The sequence below is a fragment of the Peromyscus leucopus genome, chromosome 15 (assembly GCF_004664715.2).
Source record: "Peromyscus leucopus breed LL Stock chromosome 15, UCI_PerLeu_2.1, whole genome shotgun sequence".
Lineage (NCBI taxonomy): Eukaryota > Metazoa > Chordata > Mammalia > Rodentia > Cricetidae > Peromyscus > Peromyscus leucopus.
In genome coordinates this window covers 39,795,975-39,818,845 of record NC_051076.1, presented here as the reverse complement: position 1 = coordinate 39,818,845, position 22,871 = coordinate 39,795,975, and the positions used below count along the sequence as shown (strand labels likewise).

General features: G+C 39.4%; 1 non-coding gene across 1 annotated transcript; it reads right to left on the bottom strand.

Moving 5' to 3' along the window:
- Positions 1 to 5,489: 5,489 nt before the first annotated feature.
- Positions 5,490 to 5,591, bottom strand: LOC114696784. The gene has a single exon (XR_003735063.1). It is a non-coding gene; the product is annotated as a U6 spliceosomal RNA (small nuclear RNA).
- Between the last annotated feature and the right edge of the window lie 17,280 nt (positions 5,592 to 22,871).

Sequence of the window (22,871 nt, the reverse complement as noted above, 5' to 3'; positions counted from 1 at the left end):
CTTTAGATTATTTTCAAAATATATGTGCATATATATTTGTGTGTGTGCAGACACATGAAAAGAGTGACATAAAATACTGATGTACAATATTTCTCAAAAGAAATGCCTGGAATTCTAACGCTTTGGGGACTGAGAGAGGAGGAACATGGGTTCAAGGACAATCTAGATTACATAGTAAAACCCTAGTTCATAAAGCCAAGGGCTGGGGAGCAATTTACCTATCATGTACAAGACCTTGGGTTCCAGCCTGGGGAGGCAAAGTTTAACCTAACTCAGGCATACAAGAGATACTCAATATTAGTGAAGATGCTAAATTGTGCATCTTTAGCAGATGTACAAGCCAAGTCTTAATCCTTTTTCATGTCAAGACAACCAACTTTGGAGTTGTCAATGAGTGTGGGAAATGTCCTCTTGATTCTGTGTTTTACCATTTCCTTTTCTGTCATTCTTTTTTATTGTCAACATTTTTTATAGATTATAGTATAATTACAACGTCTCTCCCTTCATTTTCCTCCCTCCAAACCTTATGATATACCCCTCCCAATTGTCCTTTAAATCCATGGCCTTCTTTTTCACTAATTGGTACTGCATGCATATGTGTATATATTAATATATTCCTAAATATAACTTGTTCAGCCTATATAATGTTACTTGTATATGTATTTTCAGGTCTGACCATTTGACACTGTGCAACCAATAAGTGTGCTCTTAAGACTCCCTCCCTGAGGACCAGCTTTTATGGCACCTGAAGGCACCATGCATGCTTCCAAAGATGGGAGGTGACTAACAGTCCCACTCAGTGTTAACCCTATGAACCACACCAGCTACCACCAAGGCAAGACAATCCTAAAGGTGAAGTAGTAGCACATATTTTTTGGCAGCAACCAGTAGTTCTCTAATTGGTCTTAAGACCTGTTCAACAAGAGGGACACCATGCCTGGTACTGGAAACCTCAATAACTACTCAAGAGTAGCAAAGTCACCATCACTGGAAGAAAATCTACAATCACTAGTTTACTAAACCATCTTCTCTAACAATCCTTTTCGGTCATTCTTAGACTTCCATTCTAGCTTTGATGTTGGTTTGGAGGGAATAGAATGGCCACAATAGCCTATATTGTTTTTAGATGCATGTTAATCTGGTGTGCTACCTCTCCTGTGACAGGATGCTATTTAATAATGCATTTTCAGAAAACTGTATTTTTAAATTGTCAACATTTCAAAGGCAAGATGATAAAATGTAAGTATATTGCCTTTATTCCACATTCTTGGGTTTTGCTATCTTCTGATTCATTCAAAGAAAAATTTTCTCTTCTTAATTCACTCCCTAAACAGCTTTAACAGATACATGAGCACCATCTCTTGGAGAAAATAAATCATAAATTTAAGGATTTTCAAGAATGGCTATCCCTCAACTGTTATCTTGTATGTAGTTGTTCCAAAATTAACTCAAATGCATATAAAAATGAAGCAGGCTGGGCGATGGTGGCACACACCTTTAATCCCAGCACTCAGGAGGCAGAGCCAGGTGGATCTCTGTGAGTTCCAGGTCAGCCTGGTCTGTGGAGCGATATCTAGAACAGGCACCAAAACGACACAGAAAAACCTTGTCTTGAAAAAAAACCAAAACTAGAAAAAAATTGAAGCAGCTGTATCATCATATTCTTAAATAAAATTGACCCTTGAAATTTTGAAAAAAGACAAGTGTGTGTTCTTTTCCACAATAACACTAAAAGCAAACAGGTAAGCCGTGGTTCCATTGCCCTCTTGCTTTTCTACTTATCCAAAACCTCCAGGCTCTAAGAACAAAAGCCCTCTGGGAGCCCAGTGGGCTTAGGCCTTAGCCCAAACTAACCCAAGATCCCTTCAAAGGCACCAGATAACACTGCAGGACTCTACAGTCTCCAGTTCCCCAGTTCTGAGTCTGGAATACAGCCCTGTGCACTCCTCCAAGTGATTGGTTCTTTTTCCAAGCTTTGTGTAGGGTCTCTTCTCTACTGAGAGACACAGTGGGGGCAACACGGTTCCTCTACTCTGGAATACTTAACCTTTTAAAACCAAACATATAAAAATCCTGAATTCAAATTTATTCAACTTATAAGAAGATTAAGTTATATAAACATAGTACCATCGTGGTTTCATGTATGTAAACAGAAAGTAAAGAAGGAGAACCCATTACATCAATATTATTATATGTTTTGCACCTATGAAATGTCTTCAAAAAAATCTGTTCACTTGAGAAAATCGTAACTTGAGACGTGATATTGTTAAATGATGAAGAAGAGTAGATACTAAGTGTGTGAATCACTTTCAGTCACAAAATTTTACCATATCTTGGGATCTATATATTAATTTTTATTGGAGAGGAGTTATTTCAAAGACTAAGTTCAATTCTGTGTCTTGTATATTTTGTCATAATAAGAGTAATAAACATTTTGCAAATCTATTTGGGAAATAAAATAGTTTGACTTGTTGCTTCCTTTGAGTTTGTGTATCATATACTATTGTGGCATATTAGTTAAATAGTACAGGGTCAAATGAATAAACCAAAACAGTTCCTTAGGTACAGTCACAAGTAAAATAGTATGTGATCAAATGACATTTCACACAGTCATCAGAAGGATTTGTGGGATCATGTTCTCTTGTACTGATTAGGATACAAATGTGTCCAGCAAGTTTACTGGGGAGCACTCTTCAGATGAAATTCTGTGCATAAAGAGCAGAAAAAATATCAGTCAAAGGGAGAGGCAGATTTAGGTACAGTCATGTGAGTCCTGCAGGAAACTCTTCAACCCCAGTGTTCCAAGACGCCTCATATTTCAGCAAGGGGCCTATGATCGGTTGAATGAAAATGGCCCCCAGAGGCCCTTAGGGAGTGGCACTATTAAGAGATGTGGTCTTATTGGAGTAAGTGTGACCCTATGGGGGGAAGTGTGTCACTCGCAGGATGGGCTTTGAGATTTCAGAAGCTCAAGCCAAGCCCAGTGTTACTCTCTCTTCCTGATGCCTGCCAATCTGGATGTAGAACTCCCGGTTTCCTCTCCTGCACCATGTCTGCCTGCATGCAACCATGCTTCTCGCCATGACAATAGTAGACTAAATCTCTGAAACAGAAAGCCATCCCCAGTGAAGTGTTTTTCTTTTACAAGAGTTGCCATGGTCATAATGTCCCTTCACAGCAATAAAATGCTAAGACATGTCCTAAGAGGTTGTTCTGCCACACCCAGCAGTCAACACACTTGACCTGCCACCGGCAAGAGGACATAACCTTGTGTAAAGCAGATCATTCATTGAGTTCAAGTCTCATGATCTCATCCACAATCAAACTTCTTAGCATCTGAAAGTCTTTCATGTGAAGACTATTTCAGAGTTGTGCCTCAGTACCTACTACAATGCCTATTTTTGCAGAAGGGAGGGTTTCATATTATTTATATTTTAGACTTAATTTCAACTGTCCCCACAAATCTAATAAGCATATACTATCTTTTATCCACTTATTTTATTTTTTTTATTTATTTAATTAGTTTGTGTGTGCCTCCATGACTTTATGTGCACCATGCATATGTAAGTGCCCTCAGAAACTCAGAGCCCCAGGATCTAGAGTTAAAGTTGGTTGTGAATTGCCTAACCTGGGTTCTCTTCAAGAGTGGTAAGCTTTCCTAACCATCTCTCCAGCACATAACACATCCTTTAAACTCAGATATTTAGTGTTAAATTCTTAGACTGACAATAAATTTACAAAAAGGATCTTAGAGCCTCAGCTTTCAGGGACATGCCAATAAGGACTTACCATAACAATCAGTACCTTTAAATAAAAAGAATAAATTCTCAAGGCACTATTTTCAATGCTGTTCTGTAAACATCCTTATTCCAAACCTATGTATGCATGCAGGTACTTTAAGCCATTGCAACAAAGAATCTGGGAATTCTGACTCTTACTGATCTTCTCACATCACCTTGAACAATGGTCTCTGAACCTTGGGTGCAGGAGCTGTGATGTTGATGTATCCATCGGGTCTAAGCTCCCATAATCTCTGGATATCTCCATTGTGTCCAGTTGTGTTTTTATTATGATGTTCTCTATTTGCTGAAAAGAGAAGCTCCTCTGATAAGGGATGATAGTTATACTTCATCCTGTGAGTGTAAGCACAAGGTTTAGAATATAGCTAAGAAGTGTGCTGGTCTAGAAAAATGGCAGTAATAGACTCTCTTCTAAGATGCGTGACCCCATTGTTCCTGAGAGCTTGGGAAGTTGGCTGGGTTTCTACTACCAGGCATGATTTCCTGTTGAATGAACTTCAAGTCCAATTAGACAGCTGTTGGTTACTAACATGTGAGTGCCACTTATTGCATCTTGATAGATACGTTGGCATTCTGGTCATTGTTGTGGTTAATAGGAGTCACTGCTGGGTATGAAGAGAGGGTGGAAAGATTGTCAGAGCCAAAATAACAGAATACCTGCTGTGAAAAAAAGTCTCTCATAGAAATAGCAGCATAAAAAAGACCTAAACAATGGCAATATTAATAGGCATACTAATACAGAATGGCGAAAGTCTCACAGGGTCCCAACCCTAGACCAATAACTATAGGCAACAAATGACTGCATAGAGAGGGAAAATTAGTTTCTCCCAGCGATGAGCTCCCTAACTGGTTATCCAATACAAAGAGGTCAGTCTTGCAACCTTATCCACACAAACAACAAAAATGGAGCAGGCAGATTGTGGTTATATATTTCTGCATACATATACACATGCATATGCATGGAGCAACAATAGTCAAAGAAAAGGAGGTTGCCAATGTGAGAGTAGGGGAGCATGGGAAGGGCTATATGGATGGAGCTTGGAAGAGGCTCGAGGGAGGCAAAGCAAAGGGGAAATTGATCTAACTGGATTTCATTGAATGTATAAAAATAAAATAATAATATTTTTTTTTGATTTTTCGAGACAGGGTTTCTCTGTGTAGCTTTGCGCCTTTCCTGGGACTCACTTGGTAGCCCAGGCTGGCCTCAAACTCACAGAGATCCGCCTGGCTCTGCCTCCCGAGTGCTGGGATTAAAGGCGTGCGCCACCACCGCCCGGCAAAATAATAATATTTTAATAAAAATGCATAAAAAAATAAGAGTTAAAACAATTAAAATCATCTGGGGAAATGTAGGTAGGATCTTTTAAGTTGCTAAGAAAACACAGCAATGTCAAATAAGACACAAACTGATACCTAAAGATAGTTCATAGATTGAACATTAGGTTCTAGAACATTCCTTTAGATAATGTGATAGTTTTGTAGGGTAGAATTGTCTGGGTCTTCTGGATGAAATGCACTGCAATGCATAATGAACTTAGAATAAAAATGTAGGTGGAAACAGCTAACTCAGTGCTGAAGTCTGGGAAGTTGTATCATGCCCAGCAGGTACACAAGTCACATTAGTAAATTGTAACTTTTAAGAAATACAAAATATCATTTTGTCCTTGGTGTAAGTACATTAAAATTTTTTAAAGTATGGAACATTTCACAAATTAGCATATCATCCTTGATCAGGGGCCATGATAATATCTGTATCGTTCTGGTTCTAGTATGTGCTGCCAAAGTGGGGACATTTCTTTTTAAAATGGCAGCAAGAGAACATTGTCTGTCTCTGTCCTTCTTTTACATGCACACTAATAATAGCATTTGTTGATAACCATAAGCACTATGAAGTTATTGAGTCTTGTATCCTTCATGTCATGGACTATAGACATTTGCACACATGTTCTATCACGTGACCAGTATTAAATGTTCCAAATAACAGGAGCTGTTCAACTCTTCAGGGATGGTGCATCTGGCTTACAGAGAAGCCAGTTTATGTTAAGAAGAATACAGTATTAGAGAAGCCAGTGTATGTTAAGAAGAATACAGTATTAGAGTGTCAGTCCTAATCATGAACTAGTATGCATGTCTGTCTAAAGAAATGGCAAGCCATTTTTTAAGAATATTATGAATTACATTCTGCCCTGCATTGAGATTTCACGGCCCACCACATCAACCATACTTTTCTTCAATTTCCTTAGTTCCCATATCCTTCTAACACTAGCAAATCAAATGAAAACCTAATAGCTGGACTCACACAAAACTCCCTGCCTCCTTATTCTCTCCTATCCTCCACAGAAAACAACTGTTCTTTGAAATCAGACCGCTCTCTTCAGTTACCTGCTCTTGAATCTCAGGCAGAGATCCCACCCTCCACCTCAGAGACCAAAGGAAAGTCATCCCAAGGGAGCCCCTCAGACCCTGGGGAGGCACATGTGGACACTGCTCTGGTTTCTTTGGCTATTTCGCCTATGATATTATCTACTGCTCTTCCTTCCCCATGTCAAATAACTTGTAGTGTCCTTCCAGCCCCCTTTTTAGTGGATACTTCCCATACATAAGCAATCAGAAATCTTCCTGGATATATTTAAAACCCTTTCCTGATTCTGGTCTTACCCCTTCTTAGCAATCACATACCCAAATGAACTCTTCATTCTCAGTGACAATGCATTCATTCCTTGCCCAACATGTTTCCCATTTACTCCATTCTGAGTCTGTTCCTTGCTCCAGTGAAATGACTTTCAGGAAATTCACTGGTAACTATTACTTCAGTACACACAGCCAACTAGCTTTATCTTCTTCCTCCCTGAACTATAAGTTAGAGCAGGGTAGAGCTTCAAAGTCAGAGTATCTTAGTTCAGATCAAGACTTCAGGACTACTAGCTGTGTGGTTCTAGACAGCTTTGTTAATCTCCTGCTATTGGACTTTATGTGCAATGTGAACATTATAAAGGACTTACACAATAGAGTTGTGTTGGAGAGCAAATTGGAGAGATGATTTCTTGTGAAGCACAGAATACATGTTGAATAAGTGCTCGTTTGGTTAATAATCTTCTTCCTCGATGAAGACAAGCCTCAGACGATTCAGACGATTATTCACATTATGTAACTGATAAAAGTGGAATCCTGATAGCCTTTTATTTTAAACTATCTTTTCAAGGATTTTTAAACAGTGTTTTTCTTAGAACTGGGAGATTCCTTCAAGACAGATGATATAGTAATTGCTGAACACTAAAATAAAGGTAATATTTCCTCCCAGGGAAATTGGACTACTTTGGTGGCAGCCTTTTTAAAAAACACCGGGATAGGGGTTGGAAACATGCTCAGCAGCTAAAAGCACTTGTTGCTCTTGAAGAGGACCCGGGTTTGATACCCACCACACATAAGGCACTCACAATCATCTCTAACTTTGTTCCAGAGGATCTGTCACACTCTTCTGGCCTCCCCAGCCAGGCACACATGCAGCACACATACACACATGCAGGCAAAATACCCTGAACTCATGAAATAAAAATGTTAGAAATAAAATAAAATGCCAGGGATCCTCAGCTCTGAAGTCGAGAGCTGGGATATGAACTCACTGTGGGCAGCACTTAGCAAGAGCCAAATTTCACAACCAGGGTTCGGTGTGGACCTGCTCAAGGCACACATCACTACAGTCCTCTGGATCTACCTCAAGAATCGTAAGCCTACTCTGAGAATCCTTGAATCCACAACCCTCCACCTTGTCAGCTCACAGGAAGGGAAAGTCTCTGATCTTTCGGCTCTAAAAACTGGACACAGCATCCGTGGTGGAACTCTTTCCACTGCCTTATCCTTCCCCATTTGACACCTATGGCGTCTGCATGATAGCATTTCACAGAGTGTTGCCTCTCTTTATCCTTCCTAATTCCACACAGCTCTCCATCATGCTGAGTTCTGACCCCAAAGGTTCTCTTTCTGCTTGACTTCAGCTATCAATGCAATGACAAATCTAAACTGCCCAAGCCCTAGATCTTTCCCGAATGATAAAAATACATGCCTAGCTAAGTGCTCATATGACTATCCCCCAGAGGTTCCCAAAGTCAGCATCCTGAACACCAAACTTTCTAGTGAAGACTTGTCCCTGCTTTAGAATCTGTCCTCTGTCTAGGTGTCAGAGCTCTCTTCTCTTATTGTGGTTGTCACAGTACGGTGACTCCTCACTCACCTCACGATCAGCCATTATTTGTTACTTTCCTCAGTGTTTGTGAGAGAACAATGGATGAAACTCACTTAAGGAAGAAAGGGCTTTATTTGACTTGCATTTTCAGGATACCATCCACTTTGAGGCATAGTGTGAGGCAGGAGTGTGAGGCAACTGGTCACATTGCATCACAGGAAACAGATAAAAGCTGCGCCTAACCTGCTTTCTCCTTTATTCAGACTAGGTCCCCAGCCTGCAGAATGATTACCGCCCACATTTAGAATGGCTATTCCTTCCTCAGTTTGGACTTCTCTGGAAGCACCACTATAGACATACTCGGAGATTTGTCTCCTATGCTGTTCTCAATCCAGCCACAATGAGAAGCAGGATTCACCATCATAGCCACCAAATCCATTACACCCCCAAGCAGACTCCCCATACAATTGCTTCTCACTGTTGATACCAATGTACCCACAAACAATGGTTACAGACTCGTAAACTGCCTCCTTCGATTCTTTCTTTCTCTGATTTATCACACTGAAATAAAGAATCAAAGAAGAATTCTTTAGATTTTAAGTATTATTTAAAACACATTGAAATGACTTACCATTGGCTTTATGTCAAAGTCCACTCTCTCAAATTGGTTTGCGAAGCCTGCATCCATACCCATCACTCATGTATCTTCTTTGGGTATTTCCTTCCTGAGGCATACTGGACTCTGCTTCCAATGTTCTGTTACTCCATGAAATGTTTTCACTGTTCCTCACTAGAATTGCTGTGTCTCCAATATTTCATTAGACAATCTGTTTTTACATCTTCTTATCCACTAAGATGAGAATTTGAAAATGGAAGAATTGCTAATTACTTTAGCATTTAATTGTGTGCTATGATGATAAATCTAAAAAGCAATCAATGTTTTAACACTGTTTTGAAAGCAAAATGTCTGCCATGATGACTTTCATCTCGGTCCAAGGGAAAAATAGGAGTTGGTAATTAAGGCAAATATTCAGGCAATCAAAAAGTCTTTCATCAAAGTAATGAGATCTCCTGGTCACACCGATATGTGTCTAAAATCATAGTAGTCCAATGTCAAATATACAAAAGGACTAAGTAATGTTGATAGCAATATTATTTTAAAAGATACAGTTGATTTTACTTCTAAGTATGACAGAGTATACAACTAGCCCATAGTAAGAACACGAACTCTTCCAGAAACAAGAAACTGCTCTTTGAAGACAGCAGAGAATAGTGAAAGACAGCTAAAGTTTCCAAGAAAAAAAACATTCATGCCGAAGAACTAGAATTTCTCCAGAGATTTTTAACTTAATGTCTAAGGGTATTGAACAGGTCCATTTTCTCTGCCAAATAAAGAAGAAGAAGAAAAAGAAAAGGATCATTTTTGATTGTAGCAGAGAATATCCCTGACACGGCAGATATAAATGATAAAGAAAATCTACTTTTATTAAAGATGAGAATGTAACACACACACACACACACACACACACACACACACACACACACACACACAGCAAGGCACACAGAAAGCAGACCTCTGAGAAGCAGAGAGGGGCTCAGGAAGTCAATGTTCATCTTATCCTGGGTGGCTGGGGGATGGATGTAAGGCTCTTGGGTGAGCTAGAATTGGGACTTCAGTCCTTAATTTAGGATTGGTCACTTTAAAGAGCAAAAGGTAAATAATTAGGCCCACATTTCTGGCAAATCTATCCCAGCCCAGCCTTGAACGTCTTACTTTTATGGAACACATTAAGTAGTCTTAAATGTATGTTTTCCTGTGGGTATTGTACAATTATATTAAAGTTCAAACTTGGATTCTTCAATATCTGTTAGTCTGTGTGTATTTATATTTATTTCCCTAATTTGGGGCCATATAGTTTACTTCTTGTCTATTTTGTAATTTTTTTTCTGAATGGTGGATGTGATATGCTGATAATTTTACACTCTCCAGATCACATTCTGTTGCTCAGGGGGAGACTTGACTTGTATTTGCCAGGCATAATTGACCATTCAGGGTATTTTGTGCTCACCCTTTTCTTGGTGTCTAGCCCATTAGGGCTCTTCAGTACAGGTCTAGGTCATCCTTTCTGTCACCTCTCAATCAGTGGATCTTAAAGGCCTTATTCAATGCTGAGAAGTTGCCAATTTTCCTGTTTGACATTTTGGTCTCTTAAAGTTCTTTTCTGCTTCACTTCTCAGAAACTGCCCATTTATAAATGAAATTTAGGAAATGATAACTGTTTCCAGAAGCAATTTCATCCTGCTTTTAGGTTACACTTATTTGTGGTTCTCTTTTGCTTCAGCATCTTGGATCCTTGCTACTCAGTCACTTCTTTTTCTCTCAGGTCTGAGGGACGGTTGCAAACCAAGACACCATTCTTTATGGGTATGTACCAATAACTAGCACTGAAAAGTAACAACGAAGCACTAGAAATTATGCAGATTCCTGATAGTCAGGATGATAGGAAAAGGGGTCACAAACAGATGATAAAGATGACAAACATCTAGCTTTTTCTTCACCCTACAGACTTGACACAGAGACCCTGCACCTTCAGACAAAGACGTGGGAGGCCTTTTCTTCTGCCAGTAGCCTTCCCTGTCAACAGATCTTCCAAGGATTTCAAGGACTAATGAAATAGTCAATCTCACTGTTCAGTACCACTGATAGAAGGAATCATATGCTTTGATGGTTCATCTTTGACAGGATCTGTCTATCTAGGAAACAAGGCTGTGGGCATGCTTATGAAGAACTAAGACAGGTTAGCCTCTGCTTATGTGTAGTAGATTATCTTCACTAGACTAATGTGGGTAGGAAGACCTTCCCACTGTGGCTAGCACATTCCCTGGGTTGGGATCTTGGTCTGTGTAAAAAGAAGAAAGCAGACTATGGACAAGCATTCACTTATCATTGTTTGCTTTTTGACTGCAGATACAATGTGACCAACAGTCCCTAATTCCTGCTGCTGGGATGGCCCAGTAGTGATAGGCTATAGCCTTGAAGTTTAAGTCAAGACAAACCCTTCCTGCCTAAATTGCTTTTGTCTGGGTATTGTATCACATCAACAAGAAAAGAGTTTAAAACATATGCCTCAACAACTGAGTGAAACCATACCTCAAAATAAAAAACAAAGAAAGAAACAGCAGTCAGGGACATTTAGCATATAGCTCAGTAGTGGAAAAATTGCCTAACAGTTCTATGATTCAATAATCATAGGAGGAACAATAATGAGATATAAAAATTAAGTATATGAGTTTCAAGGAGGGTGATCACAAGAAAACTAAATTTTTAAAAATGTGTACATCATTCCAGGTGGTGGTATCACAAGCCTCTGATCCCAGCACGTAGGAAGGCAGAGGCAGGCAGATTTCTGAGCTCAAGTTCAGAATGGGCTACAGAGTAAGTTTCCGGACAACCAGGGCTACACAGAGAAATCTTGTCTCGAAGAACAAAACAAAACAAAAACAAAGTGTTCAGCACTTGAACAAGTACTTGACTTCCAGCTATGGGAAGCAGTTTACTGTGACTAGCAATGTTCTTCATGGTGAGAAGTTTGCTCTGTGACCTCATTGCCTACCACTCTCCACCACATGCATGAACATTCTTTCTACTCTTAGAATAAAACCATGCCTATCTCTGCCCTATGTATATGGCTCCAGTTATTTGGAATATACTGCTCTACAGAACACAATGTGACCAACGTCATCTCATCATTTACAGGCAGATCTTAACCCCCAAAACTAATTGGCTCCCTTGCCCATCTCTGTCTATCATGTCACACTAATTTGTTCACAGCCCTTCCAGTATTTAATGGCTGTTCCTTTGGCTGCTTGTTCCTTTTTATTTAGTTGTTCTCTCGACCTACTCTTCATTGGAATTAAGATACTGATTGTCTTGTTTGCCATCATGTTTCAGTGCTTACAAATATTTAGTATGACATGTAGTGCACACTCGATACTGCTTGGATAAACTAAACTATAGGTAGATATGCACACCACTAATTGCATGACCTAATGCTGGTGGCTGTTTTTATTTATTTGTTTATTTATTCTCAGAGAGATATACTTGTCTTCTGTACCATTCAAGTACTATGCACTTTTCCACTGACTTTACATCTTTACTATTACCTACGCTTGTGCTATCTGATTTCATGTATCTTTGGAGATGCATTATATCTTACATCTTACACTTAATTGTTTTATGCATTACTTTCTCAAAATTAGCTCAGTTATTTGCTTCTATATAAATACAGAAGTCACTTTTCTACTGTTATAACTGAATGACACAAACTTGTAATTTATAAAAAAAAAAAAATGGGGGTCCTTTCAGTTTGTGGATCAAGAAACCAGGTAACCCTGCAGCATGGCAATGGAAACTCCATGCCTGGGAAAGGAAATCACATGTCAAGGTAGAGTCAGCATGCTAGCTCAGGCCTCTCTTGCTGTTCTCAAGAAGCCACAACTAATGCTAACATGAAGAAACCATTCCAGTGATAGCAATAAGCCTGTAACTCCTTGAAAATAAACAGTTTTTATATTGTACCACATAACATATTAATGAACTCTATCATTTAACCTACAGATTAGATGGTTACAGGATCTACTATGAATTGAACATAAGAGATTAAAAATGAAGACATGGTGACAATATATACAAATTAAGAGAATTTACTGATAATAGAGCAGAGAATAATGCTCTTTGACCATTCAGGGTTTATTGCTGCAATCCCTCATCAAGATTCTCCTTGTTGGAAGGGTTCTGGGGGTCATTTTCAGTTCAATTTTCTCTATATTGAAACAAATGGGGTGTAATATTCTGGTGATTGTTCGAGTCTTCAACTCACTTCTCTTTGGTGTCTCCCAAACTGAAGCACTCTACTTGAACCAGAAGGGATAGATTGTAGTGACTGGTATTTCCTTCACAGTCTGAAACCCAGCAGGCCTCTCAAGTTTACTTAATTAAACCTAAATTTCCCCCAAATCCTTTCTAGCTGACCTAGTCCAGATTGATCTGCTTCCAGAACTTTCTGTGCATCCCTTTTAGTTCCTGATACATTGAGTAACAAATAACTCTTCTGAAAATGTACACTGAATACTTGTTTAATTTACCAAGGCAATTTAGATTTTTAAGTGTAAAATATTAATGTACACAGAATCCATAATAAGATAAATGCTTCAACCACTTATAATGAAAAAATGCAGGTCTTATGAAGAATAGTGGAAAGCAAAGTATAACAGATCCAAGAAACTAAAGTCTAAGGAAAATAAAAGCTTTATGGGGAACAAAAACAAAAGCAGACTGACCACCACTTTAAAAATTGAACACAAAGAGTGTTTACTGTAGTTCTCAAAGGAAAAGTAAATTGTTTATCAAAAGCAAAGATTATTCAACTTTATTGAAGCAACAAGTGCAGGATTACAAAACAACATAACCGTCCCTAGATACACAGTGGCAGGAGACACAGCATAAAAAGAAAATTGAGATGTGAGAAATGAGAGCTCACTGTACATCTCTGCAAAAAAAAAAAAAATAAGTAAGAGCAAAAGGAAGCAAGAAAGTAAGGGGGGAAAAACATCATTTACTGAAGAGTGAAATACAAAATAGGGAGAAGCTGATAGAGAAGAGAAAGCCCATTTCTCTCAAGTGCAAAGAACAAAAGCAAACATACCTGAAGTGGAACAAAAGGAAACAATTTGAAATCATATGAGTTGCCCGGTACAAATAAACGAAAAGATTATGGATACACGTAGGCTAGGAATTGAGGTAGAGAGAAGTACCTGAGAAGTGTAAAGGGACTTGTAATAGCCCTGGAGGACTTCATATGGCTGGAAAAACAAACTGAGATCCAAAGGTAGAGGATCATCTGCTGACAAGATGACAGCTCTCTCCAGCCCAAAATGAGAATGTAGCTACAGCGATTCATATATCAAAGAAATTATAATGCCTAGAAAGTCAAGCAAGCAGTCAGACATCCAACATGGGCAAGACAGGGGCATGAACCTCTGTGACAGTGCCAGGGAGGGTGAACTAGACTCCAAGACAGTGGAAGTAACATCTCAGTGTAGACAAAGAGAATAGCAGGAGGCCGGTGTAAAAATGAAAACTGAAGCTCAACCTAAGTCTCTCAGTAGCAGAATTAACATTTCAGAGTTCTAAGAAAAGTCCGAATGAGATACAACCAATATAGAGTATATTTAAATAAAGCCATTTAGGGGGACAGAGAAGAGCTTAAGGAAAGGTAGAAATAAATGGAGTCATGTGGAATGCAGAAGACCTCTTAGAAACAAGGGTGGAAATGTCTTTCAACTCTAGTCAAGAATGATGCCTCTGCGCAACAAGGAGGCTTGAGGTCCAGGTGGCCCAAACAAATAAAAAAGATACTTTCTGAGAGCCAGCCTGGGTCTGCCTGAAGGTCTTAGCAACAGCCGCTGAAACATGATCTGGAGATGACCTGGACCAATGAGAGACAGCCATGTCACACCAGCAGATGCATATTCATCAGACCTCCCGCCAGGGTGGGCTGGAGGGTATATAAGGCTGGCCTCTTCCTGAATAAACTGAGCTTGTTGTTTCTACATTCTCCCAGAGTCTGTGTGGTTTGACTCTGCGCCTACTTGGCCCCCGCCCGCAAAGGGAACAACAGCAAGGACCCTGCTCCACAAGAGTACAGAAATACAGCATCCCATGCAAATGCCAAAAAGACATCTGCATCCTCAATGGGGGAAATAAACCAACTGGAGAAAGCTGACTTGAGTAGGCAAACTATAGACAAAAGAAAAAAGTGAAACATGAGTATTTGACACATGTAAGGACTCCACAAAAGAAATGCCTATGAACTACCAAGTGAGTTCCAGGAAAGGCGCAAAGCTACACAGAGAAACCCTGTCTCAAAAAAAAAAAAAAAAAAAAAAAAAAAAAAAAAAAAAAAAAAAAAAAAAAAAAAAGAAATGCCTATGAAGCTTAGTACATTAAACAGATCTGTGGAGAATAATAGACTAAAGAAAAATGGGAGCCACTTTTGGATAAAGAGAATTTTTCTCTCTCCCATTACAAATATAACTCTCTGCAAAGAGTAATAAATTTTTAAATTTAAAAAAAAATAAAAATAAGAAGAAAATTCGGTGACTATTGATGTTTGATCAAGTGTAGAATGCATCTTGTGTCTTCATGTGTAAAAATAATCACACAAATTGACCAAATGCAATGTTTATGTATCAAAAATCATCATGAGGTAATATACAGAGTAACTTACAACACATGCTTTTACAGCCTACATGACAAAGAGCTACCAATTTTAATACAACCTCTCTCCACAATGAAGAAAAAAAATCAATGGTGGAATGGATCATTCACAAAAGAAGACCCACAATAGTTCAGAATGCTTTTTGAAAACTCAAATTTATTTTTACATCAAGAAATGTAAATGTTCTAGTAGCCTGTTACAAGAATCAGCTTCAAAAAAACATTTAAAATGACAAAACCATAAGGAAAACCCTGTGATATCAAATGTTCTGCAATGAATGAGCACATATAACTCTGAGTTCTTGCAGATGAAGGTGCTACTATCTGTAATAAAAAAAAAAGTAGGAAGCACATATCATAGACTAGAAATTAAATCCAAGGAAGAAATCTACCTTAGGTAGAAAATAAGGCAGTCCTGGCACTGCAACCTATAATGTCCACTACTTGGGAAGCTGAGGCAGGATCACAAATTCAAGTATTCCCTGGGCTACACTAGAGTTCAAGACCATCCTGGGCAAGTTAGTGAGATCCTGTCTCCAAATTAAGAGTTTCTGAGGAGACTGAGTCTAGAACTCTCAGGTAAGTACTCACCTGGCATGTGTGACTCTAAGTTTAGTCCTTAGTACAAGAAACAAATGAATGTTATTTAGTAAAGATAATTACAGAATTTTATGAGATGACACATGAAGGGCTCCAGTGTGGAAAGGACGGCAAATAGATTTGTAAAGACTGATAAAGAGGATCATGAGCACTGACTTTCAGAGACACGTTGTTTTAAGTATCACAGTGGGTTTCAAAAAGAAAGAGATGATTCTTTAAGTAGGTTCATATACATCTAAAAAGAGTCAATAAAATGTAAATGTGAATATGGCTACATCTATGTTAGAGAGTGTTGGGGTCCTGTCAAGTTACACCTACTATCAGGAAAGATGCTGAAGAGGGCATGAGGAAACAGAGAAGATCTGGAGTTCTCCAAAAATGTCCCACACAGCAAGCACAACTGTGAAATCATTTGGATGACAGAAAGTGCAGAGTCATTATGGTAACACAGCTCTTGGGAGTTTATGATCACTATTACTGTTCAATAGAGGAAACTATCTATAGACCATGTGCATGAGAAGGAGGACAGCATGGTGATGAGTCCACACATGCTACCTTCCTGTGGGGGGACAAGAGGGAAGTGTTGTTTCATTTTATACTATAGAATGCATGTCCTCTAGAGAGTCCTTCACAGCTCTCCTTGTCTGGACTCATACATTCATCTTGTACTTGTTACAGACAAGAGAAAACAATAGTATATACATGTATATAGAGAGAAAGATAGGTGTGTGTTAAGGTGTCCCTGAGTTGAGAAGAAATTTGAAGGGAAACAAAATCAAAGTTAAAATAGGAGGCAAATGAGAGTAAGCTGCCTCATCTCAGAGAGAAGTTGACTCATGAGAAGAGTGAGGAGAAAGGTGTCCTTCTCTGTAAAAGCTGCCTTTTAAAAAGTATAAATAGGAGCTACAGCCCAAGGAAAGAATTTAATGTGTGCTGTGTGGTTAAATCATGGAGGAGAGGACTAAGGAAGAATAGAAACACCTGAAAATCACAGCATGGTTCTGAAGTACATGAATATAAAAAGACCCTTCAAGTCATCCAACATCAAATTTTCAAGTATCGGTGTTCTTAAGTGATTTGGGTTTGGATAGGGATTGTGGGTGGCAGAGTTATTGCCTAGACTATCCAGACCCCTGGGTTCAATTCCCAGCATGTCCCTTAACAAAAATAAAATTGAATAAGAATTGTAAAAATTATACTCTGAAATAACCATAGAGGTAAAAGAACTTATCTTAGCAGATGGAAGGAAATCTTCATAAAATAAGGCTAAAGTGTCATATTTTTTAAGATAAATTGTACCAGTTGTTTTGGTGTGTCAACTTGACACAAGCTAGAGTCATCAAAGAAGGAGCCTCTGCTGAGGAAATGCCTCCATGAGACCCAGCTGTAAGGTGTTTTCTCAGATAGTGATCAGTGGAGGACAGCCCATGGTGGGTGGTGTCATCCCTGGCCTGGTGGTCCTGGGTGCTATAAAAAGGCAGGCTGAGCAAGCCTGTAAGCAGCACCCCTTCATGGCCTGTGCATTACCTCCTGCTCCCAAGCTTCTGTCCTGCTTGACTTCCTGTCCTGACTTCCTTTAGTGATGAACAGCAATATAGAAGTATAAACTGAACAAACACTTTCTTTTTGGTCATAGTGTTTCATTACAGCAATAGAAACCCTAATTAAGAAATAAATCATGATATAAAAAAATAGCAATGTCATGGGACAGGGGAAGGGAATCAAATAAAGGTGGATGGAAGAGATGGGAGCAGGGATGCATGGACAATTGGGGGAAAGTCTGAGATCCTTAGAAAATGATAAGAACCACTCTTCGGCAGCTCATGAAGAATGATAATTATACTACACAATCCTCACAATATAGATCCTATAAAATGTAAAATCCCTCCCAAAGTATTTCCCCATGGGTATCCCAACCATATAGCTAACTTCATGTTCTTATGCTTTGGTCCTCATCAACTGCAATCCATGACTTCCTCTGAGGTTTCTGAGCACATCTGGCCCATTGGATTTTCTGTTCCCTTCATCTGAACTTCTTTTTAGCCAGAAACCAACATACCTGACTCACCCCTTAAATGCCACTGTCCTAGTGAGGACTTCCTGGACTTTTATCTAAGTTGCAGTGTCTCTCCCCCAGTGCACACACTGGAATACACATGCACACATTTCCTATCATCGTCACTTCTTTCTGCCTTCCCCCAATAAGGACTTACCACTATCAATACTATGACCTATATCTTACTTCTTCACTTATTTTTTTTTGTTCTCCTTGTCTAAGATATAAGATTTAGAGAGGCAAACCTCTTCATTTCTATGTTAAACTGCCAGTCACGGAGGCAAACGCTGATGAGGGACTGGGGTTCTACCAAAGTGTACTTAAGGAGAAAATGAGTTCCCTTTGCAGTACTGAAGGTGATGAGGACAACTGTTCAGAAATACTTTCCGAACCAAGGGAGAGAGGATGCTGCGTTCTCAGGCAGAGTTGTTACAAATGGAGACACCCTGGTAGAAAACCTGGCAGGTGAAAAAAGAGGTTAATAAGTATGATTTGTATTGCATCATTCTATTTTTATTTATCTTATTAAAACAGGGCCTTATGCTGCAAATGCTGGCCTCAAACTCACCGGGCACCATTTTCGTAGTGTTGAGATTACAGAAACACACCACCATACCACAATACGTTGCCTAACTGTGGAGACAATTAACAATTAGAACTGCCATGAAGGACAAAGAGCAGCACTGTGATGATTTAAAGGAAATGGTCACAAATTTAAGATGAGCAACCACCATGAGAGGACCAGCTAGGCTTAGCATCGGGGTCTTGTCACATCCCTGCAGCATAGTGCTGGGTTTGGCTGAATCTTGGAATACTGAGGGCTATGTCACCGTGGAACATGGGAGGGAAGAAAATGCATTTCACTAAGGGCACATCAAGAAAAAGTCAGCCTAGCCAGTTTATGACAACAAAGGACTAAGTACGGGTCAGGTAAATTGCAGCCCTACAGAGCTGTTTATATGTTTGGATAACCACGGATTATTTCATAAGAAATCCCATTTGTCCAAAAGCTCAGACATGAAATTACATTCCACTCAGCAGTCAGCATGCTGTCTTCTTTGTTCTGGAAAACAGGATTCAGAGCTCTGCCTTGCTCCTCACGAACTCTGAGTAACTCTTTGCCTTATGCAGTAATGAATGTGAATGAAGAGGAAATAATAACGTGTTTCAAAAGAAGGCAAAGCAGCAGTGACCCCTTTGGAATGCCAAGCTTATAAAAAAAAAAAAGACTCGTGGTGCCGAAAAGTAAAAGTCAGTTTTATGCATTAAGAAAAAAGTCAAATGTGTCTGAACTAGGGGAGGTAGAGATGTCTCTTGTTCCCCTAAAGCAGTGTGACCTCCTAAAGTGAGGATCTTGGTGGATGCATGCGATGAAGAAAGGAAATAAGTGGGCACCATGGGAGGTGAAAAGGTATACCAGGGGCACATAAATCAGCCATGGTACAGGAACAGACGGAGGAAGCTTCTCACATCTGCACCGAGAAGAAGAGCCATATGCACCTGTAGCACATTGGGGAAAAATACAACAAACTCAGGCAAAACGACAGAAAGATGGCTCACAGGGGATGGCTTATAAAGATGCTATTATAGATCCTGGGTCTCCCTGGAAGGGGATTCAAGGCATCTGGATCACATTGGGAACAGATGAAGCATATGGGGGAAAGGTGCTCTGGAGTCAACAGAGACATCTGTGGCGGGGCAGGAGGACTGGAGGAGGAGCTGGAAGAATGGATGTGCTGATAAGTGCTGTGAGCAAGGAGGGTGCTCTTGGGAACACTGAAGAACAGTAAATATTCTCGAGTCTTCTGGGAGAAAGTGAGGTGCTTTGATCTCATGGATAGAAATGTAAACAATTGTTAGGGCAGCACTGGCGCAAACGGATCCTTAAGGACTTTGTCAAAAGGGGGAATAATAGTTTAATAAGAAGAGAAGCTGATATGCCTTGTGCATTGGTGATAGCTGAAGAACAGAAACCCTGCCCCAGCTGCATTCTGAACACATGGAAGGAAACACAGGAAAGAGAGACAGAGCACAAGGCTTATTTTGGGAAAGAGAAAAAGAAGAGACGTGCTTACGAAAGAGAAAAGAAAAGAATCCAAAAGTAAACTCTGAGATGCAGCGACAGAATGCAACTGGAGAACTTTGAAAATAGTGTCTAAATAGTGTCGTTTGTGGGCTCTCCTGAGAGAAATGTCAACAGTGCATTCCAAAGAAACAGGGGTAATGTGGATATAATTCAGTTCTTCTAGGATAGGGCAGCTAAGACTCTGTTACTAAGTGTCCTATTTACCTATTTTTAAATGGTAAAAATAAAACATTTAAATCAGAGTATCCATGTATGAGTTTCATAGAGAAATGAGATTCTTAATATATTTTTAATTGAGTTATAATTACTTCACTTATCCTCTTCCCTTTCCTCCCTCCAACTCCTCGCATGCCCCCTCTCACATTTTATCAAATTGATGACCTTTTCTCCTTTTATTATTGTTGTTATAGATAGAGGGTAAATAGAGAATAGATAGATGATAGATAGATAGATAGATAGATAGATAGATAGATAGATAGATAGATAGATAGATAGATAGACAGACAAATATATGTGTATGACTTAGGGACTTACCTCTTTTCACTTGTCAGGAGGGAAATCATCAACCCTAGTACTAGAAACCTATCCAACTATCTAGGGCTAGTGAAGTCATGATCTTAGAAGAGAGCTTATTAGCCCCATTTTACTAGACCAACATGATTCCTACATACATTCTGAAACTTTTCCTTGTACCCACAGGTAAACATATGTATCCCCCCTCATCAAAAAAGTTCCTCTTTACAGCTAATGGAGAACATTACTAGAAACCACAACTAGACTCAATGCAGAGATCAGTGGATCTACCTCCAAAGCATATATCTACAACACAATTTCTGTACATCTTAGAAGAGAGAACAGAAAGATTGTAAGAGCCAGAGGACCAGAAAATGAGTTTCATATAATATTTACAAGTTGACATACCACATTTACAGAAGAGGCAGACAATTCTGAAATACAGAGCCAATCATTTACATAGAATATGAATAAATTTGTTTAAGATAAAATAGCATTGGCACAGTTTAAGTGACTGTGCAAGTTGTTTTTTGTTGACTTGACACAAGCTAGAGTTATGTGGGGAAAATGAATATTAATTGATAAAATGCCTCCTTCAGATTGCCCATAGGCAAGTCTGTAGGACATTTTCTTAATTAATGATTGATGTTGGCAAACCTAGCCCATACTGGTTGATGCCACACCTGGGCTCCGGGTTCTCAGTTGTATAACAAAACAGAGCAGATTGATCTATCCATGATGAGCAATCCAGTAAGCAGTGCCATTCCAGGGAATCTGCTTCAGTTCTTGCCTCTGAGTTCCAGCTCTCACTTTCTTCAGTGGTGGACTAAGATGTGGAAATGTAATCAGTATAAATCCTTTCCTCCCCAAGTTGTTTTGGTGACAATGTTTTATCAGAACCATAGAAGCTCTTAACTAAAAAATATGGTACCAGGAGTGAGGTACTGCACAAACCTCAACAAGTGTAGGAGGATTGTGGAAGGAGTTTGGAACTTTGGACTGGAAAAGCTATTGAGTGTTCAGAGTTTAATGAACAATTGTGCGATCTTGGAAGATAATAGGTAAAAAGCAATGCATGCTATGAAGCCCTGGCTTTCAGAGAGAAGTATAGACCCTACCAGGGCTGTTTAAATAATATTTTGAATTAAGTGTACAGTTCTGGACAAGTGGGGCTAAAGAATCAGCCATGGTTAACAGGAGACAATCACTAAAGTGACACCTTTGTGTTTCTGGGACAATTTATCCTGGATAACTGGAGCTAAGAAATTAGTAGTGATTAGGAAGAGACAAGTATCATTGAGGATCATAAATCTGATAGTATTTTCTCAGGGTCCATATACATGAACTATGATCCATGTGGGGCTAAAGCTGCATTTCATACTGGTAGCTCACTTAGAAAATATAAGAGTCACCAAGGTGGTACTTGTTTTGAAGGCATGAAATATAATGGTATTTTAATTAGGAACACTAGCATATACACTAGTCATAAAATATTATTAGATCATAGTAAGGTCATGGAGAATGGCTGAGGTTTGGGATTGTGTGGCTCGACTGGAGTCCCTGAAGAGAGACCAGGAGAGGTCATTGATTAAAGTGTATCCTCTATTGCATTAGAAGCCCTTTGACTGAAGGAATCATTGAGAGAAGTTGAGGCTTAGCATCATGTGTTAGTGTAAACGTCTTGGAAGAGAACCCAGGAGAAGTTGTTGGTAAAGGTTCCTATCCCCATGATGTCTCCCTCTATCATGGTATCTCTTTCATTGCTCTCCCACTCAATCTCTGCTCCAGCTCAACCATCCTGTTCCCTTATGTTCTCATCCCCCATTCTCTAAATCTTTTATTTATTTTACATACCAACCACAGATCCCCCCTTTCATCCCTCCTCCTCCCTCCAGCCATCCCCCCCTCATTCCACTCCTCATCTCCTCCTCTGCTAAAATAAGGCTCCCATAGTGAGTCAGCAAAGCCTGGTATGTTCAGTTGAGGCAATTCCAAGCCCCTCCTCCTGCATCAAGGCTGTGCAAGGTGTCCCACCATAGGTAACAGGTTCACAACCTCCTTTTATCCACTTCCCATCTACAACTCATATGTAATTGTCCAGCTTGTGCTTCTTCAACAATACCAAATTATTGTTAAGGTTTATTGCCCCATGACTTAATACTCTACAAACACATGCCATACCATCTGTCACGAACCTCTTTTTTCCTGTGTACAATAACCTATCATTTGACTTACCACCTACTCAGGATCCTCCTTCTCCATGAAGCATCTCCCTACATCTTCACTTAACCATCACTTCCTCTATCTATCTATATATTCTTACTTCTATAAATATCAAACTGGAATTTAATGAG